We start from the raw sequence: 5,216 nt of genomic DNA, 5'->3' as shown, positions 1-5,216 counted from the left end.
GTTCACAGTGTCTACGGAAAAAGTACACTGGATGTCACTGATATTTTAGGGAGGCGCACACTTTAAACAGGAGATGTGGCGTGTATAATTTTACTGTCCGCAGCGGACATAGTCTACGTAAAAAGTGCTCTGGAATGGATGTCGCTGATATTTTAGGGACGCGCACACTTTAAACAGGAGATGTGCGGATAATGTAACTATACACAGGGGACACCGTCTACGGAAAAAGTGCACTGGATGTCACTGATATTTTAGGGATGCGCCCAATTTCACAGGAGACGTGGCACAAATAAATTAACTTCCCGCAGCAGCCTATTAAACAGTAGGATGCGCTAAAAATATATATTGCTGCTGTCACACACAATAGTCCTTACAAGGACTTTTGGGTCTCTGAAAAGTTTTTTTGTATTAAAATCTTTCTATTATACTCCTTACACTGTCTGTCCCTTCCTATGCCCAGCTCTCCCTAACACTGAGCAATTTAGCGCAGGTTGCGCTAGAAACATATATTGCTGTTGTCTCTGAAAAGTATTCGTAATAAAAATCTTCAAATAACACTACCTACACTGTCTTTCCCTTCCTATGCTCAGCTCTCCCTGACTAAGACTGAGCCAAACATGTGTCATCGGGTGCTTTATAGCACCTGATGATGCGTTTCGGCCAGCCAATCACTGTAATGCCAGTAGCCAACATGGCTACGGTATTACAGTGCGTGCCAGTACCTCACTGCACATTTTTTAGCTGCGTAGGAGCCAAGAAACGTGCAGGGAGGAGACTCTAGCATTGCGCTTAAGCACATGAGGTACTCGGCCGAGTACCGCCATGTGCCGAGCATCGAGATGCATGAGCCGAACTAGTGTTTGGCTGAGCATGCTCGATCAACACTAACAGTCACCATAATCCAAACCTCCCTCCTGTCTCCAAGACTTCTCCCGAGCTGCACCAGTTTTCTGGAATCCGCTAACCCAAGCAATTAGGTGAGTTCATAACATCCCTAATTTTAGGCGCTGCCTAAAAACACATCTTTTTAGGTTAGCCTATCAGATCCCCTTCATCTTACTCTTTTCCATTCACTCCCCACCAATCATCATTCTTCTGAACCATCTCACACCCCATGCACTCACAAGCACTACAGATATTGGAGGGTGACGGCTCATGCAGCCTTATATCTACTCCCCTATTGTGTTAAGATGGTCGGACCATTGTTCAAATCAAGCACTTGTTACAGTGGCGTAACTAGAGTGTTATGGGCCCCAGTGCAAACTTTAGATTGGGCCCCCCACCACCACCAAATTCATACGAAGAGGTGGCAATTTGTTTTTTACACTAAGCCCAATGTATGGCTACACTCAACCAGTCCTAGCTAATAAAATCTGGTCCTACCTCATCCAGAGTGTCGCTGGCATTGGCGTGATGCCCACTGGATCCAGAATAAGGTCCCTGTAGTGATAGAGAAAAAAAGAATAATCACATAAGGAAGGGATGGTAACTGCCCCCATGAAATCACCAGCAGGGGGCGCTGTGCGGGTCCTGTAAGACTGAGCCATGCCAATGTATAGCAGGGTAATCTAGGATATTTCCCCTAAGTGCTACCACACAGTACTAATGCCCACCTTGTGTCCCCTTCACAAAAGTTATGTCCTCCTTGTGGCCCCTCATAGCAGCTATACCCACCTTTATTCCTGTCACAGTAGTTATGTCCACTTTTGTGTCCCCTCACAGTAGTTATACAAGATATGTTCCCCCACCTATGTATTATAACAAGAACTCTCTACATTATAGTATGGACTTTGTGTATTATAATATGGACTCTACATTATAATATGGACTCTGTATATTATCATATGGATATAATATTATAATATATTATAGACCCTGTGGGAGATTTTTCAAACTGGTGTATAGTAGAACTGGCTGAGTTGCCCATAGAAACCAGTCAGATTCCACCTTTCATTTTCCTAAGGAGCTGTAAAATGAAAGGTGGAATCTGATTGGTTGCTATGGGCAACTAAGCCAGTTCTCCTTTACACCAGTTTGATAAATGGCCCCATATGTGTATTATAATATGGATTCTGTGCATTATAATATAGCCTCTGTGTATTATAATATGGACTCTGTGTATTATAATATGAACTCTGTGCAGGGCTGGCATCAGAACCAGGCACACCCGGGCAAGTGCCGGGCCCACTGCTGCTGGGGGGCTCACTGTGCCCGCTCACTCCTGCAGCTGTGTCCTGGTCTTCATTAAACTGCCTGTTCTTAATTCTAGGGCAGCTTACCCCAGCAATGCAGATAATTTTCGCCATGTGCACTGCTGGGGTGGGCGGCCCCAGGACTCAAAACAGACAGGGTAGATGGAGTTTCCCACCTGACTAAAGGACCTTTCTGATGTCATCCGCCCATGTGACCAGTGGGGGGGGGGGGGGCAGAGCAGCAGAGCGCTGTGTTACTGTACAGAGAAAAGCAAGGCTGGAATGTGGTAAGGCCTAGCTGTGTGCGTGTGTGTCTCTCTCCCTGTGTGTGTCACCATCACCCTGCCCACAGTGTTCCTATGCCTTGACGCAGCTGCATCAGGACGTTATGTGCGGGACAAGAAAAAGGTAGAAGAGGAGGCAGCGCCACCAGAATGGAGTCCGTGGGAGAGACACAGGGAAGCACACTAAGGGCGTAGGTAACACTACCACATGATCTTCACTAGTGTTATCTGTGGTTTTACATAGGACTACAGGTAACACTACTGCATTATCAGCACTAGTGTTATCTGTGGTTTTACATAGGACTGCAGGTATTACTAAAACGTTTTCTGTACTCAGCCATCACTGTGTTATCTGTGTTATTACATAGGACTCCAGGTGATATATACTATATTATCTGTACTCAGAGAGTTATCACTGTGTAAGGGGGCCCACTGAGACTTTATCGCCCAAGGGCCCACATGAACCTGGAGCTGGCCCTGACTGTGTATTATATATATATTTTTTTTAATTTAAGTTAAAAATTTTATTTAAAAGATAACATACACTTATTGTAAACATTGTACATATGTAAGTGTTGAAATAACAGGTACAATGCATGTTCCGGGAAGAAGGTAAGACAAATGCCCATCTTTGGATACTATACAAAGCAGATATAATCTCGAAAGGTCAGACATATCAATGCAAAGGAATTCACATGAAGTTCCTATAGGAGATCCATATTTTCCAATTGTATCTTACGGCTTTCCCATGCTGCTATCTCTTCAAATCTGTATATCTGGTCAATTTTCCCTATCCATTGGGATATGGAGGGGAGTTCCGTGGATAACCAAAATCTTGGGATTAAAAGGCAAGCAGCACTTAACATAATGTGGAAGAGCCGGGGAGGGGTTATAGTAGAGTTGGATGGTGGGAGACCCAACAAGGGCAATTGAGGCGAAAATTTTATTTTTAATTTGCCAATTTTGTTAGCCAAGTTAAAGATCTCGGACCACCAAGTCTGGATAAGGGGACATAACCACCATATATGAAAGAATTAGCCTTTTTGTTCTTTACACCTCCAGCAGGTATCTGCGCCATCTAGGTTATATCGGTATGTTATATCAGGGGTCCTATACCATCGAGTTAAAATCTTGTATCCATTTTCCTGTGTTCGGACACATCTGGATGATTTGTGTGGAAGCAGTAAGAGTCTCGAAACGTCGGTTTGAAAAAAGGAAGAACCTAGGTCTCTCTCCCAGAGGCCCACAAATGAAGGTTTAATCAAAGAAACTGGGTTACTAATCTAGTATGTTTTGAATGGTCGATTATTAACCCTTCAAGCCATGTCAGAGGGCGCGTTAATGCCCACTTATAAAATGTGTTCAATGTGCTGCCCATTGTGTTGAATTGTCAATGCAACCCTCTTCTCCCACTCTTCACACACTGATAGCAACACCGCAGGAGTAAATATTTATTGCCCTGATTCTGTAGTTTATAGAAACACTCTATATGTGGTCGTAAACTACTGTACGGGCACACGGCAGGGCGCAGAAGGAAAGGAACACCATATGGTTTCTGGAAGGCAGATTTTGCTGGATTGGTTTTTAGACACCATGTCCCATTTGAAGCCCCCTAATGCACCCCTAGAGTAGAAACTCCAAAAAAGTGACCCCATTTTGGAAACTACGGGATAAGGTGGCAGTTTTGTTGGTACTATTTTAGGGTACATATGATTTTTGGTTGCTCTATATTACACTTTTTGTGAGGCAAATTAACAAAAAATAGAAATTCTGAAATTTCATCTCCATTTGCCATTAACTCTTAAAGGGTTAACAAAGTTTGTAAAATCAGTTTTGAATACCTTGAGGGGTGTCGTTTCTTAAATGGGGTCACTTATTGGAGTTTCTACTCTAGGGGTGCATCAGGGGGGGCTTCAAATTGGACATGGTGTCAAAAAACCAGTCCAGCAAAAACTGCCTTCCAAAAACCATATGGTGTTACTTCCCTTCTGCCGTGTGGCCATACAGCAGTTTACGACCACAAATCAGGGCAATAAATATTGAGTTTTGTTTGGCTGTTAACCCTTGCTTTGTTACGGGAAAAAATGGATTTAAATGGAAAATTTGCCAAAAAATAGCTGTTTTGGCACCGTTTGTATTTTTTTATTATTTACAACGTTCATCTGACAGGTTAGATCATGTGCTATTTTTATAGAGCAGGTTATTACGGACGCAGCGATACCTAATATGTATACCTTTTTTTATTTATTTAGGTTTTACACAATAATATCCTTTTTGAAACAAAAATAAATAAATCATGTTTTAGCGTCTCCATAGTCTGGGAGCCATAGTTTTTTCAGTTTTTAGGCGATTGTCTCAGGTTGGGTATCATTTTTGCAAGATGAGATGATGGTTAGATTGGCACTATTTTACGGTGCATATGACTTTTTGATCGCTTGCTATTACACTTTTTGTGATGTAAGGTAAGAAAAATGGCTTTTTTGACACAGGTTTTTTTTTTTACGGTGTTCACCTCAGGGTTTAGGTCATGTGGTATTTTTATAGAGGAGGTTCTTACGGACGTGGCGATACCTAATATGTCTACTTTTTAATTTTTTTTTACGTTTAACATAAAAAAGCATTTTTGAAACAAGAAAATCATGTTTTAGTCTGAGAGCCATAGTTTTTTTATTTTTTGGGCCATTGTCTCATGTAGGGGCTAATTATTTGCGGGATGAGGTGACGGTTTGATTGGTACTAT

Source organism: Bufo bufo, chromosome 2 (genome assembly GCF_905171765.1).
Source record: "Bufo bufo chromosome 2, aBufBuf1.1, whole genome shotgun sequence".
Classification (NCBI taxonomy): domain Eukaryota; kingdom Metazoa; phylum Chordata; class Amphibia; order Anura; family Bufonidae; genus Bufo; species Bufo bufo.
The sequence above is the reverse complement of the archived record's forward strand: the minus strand, read 5'-3'. Positions refer to the sequence as shown.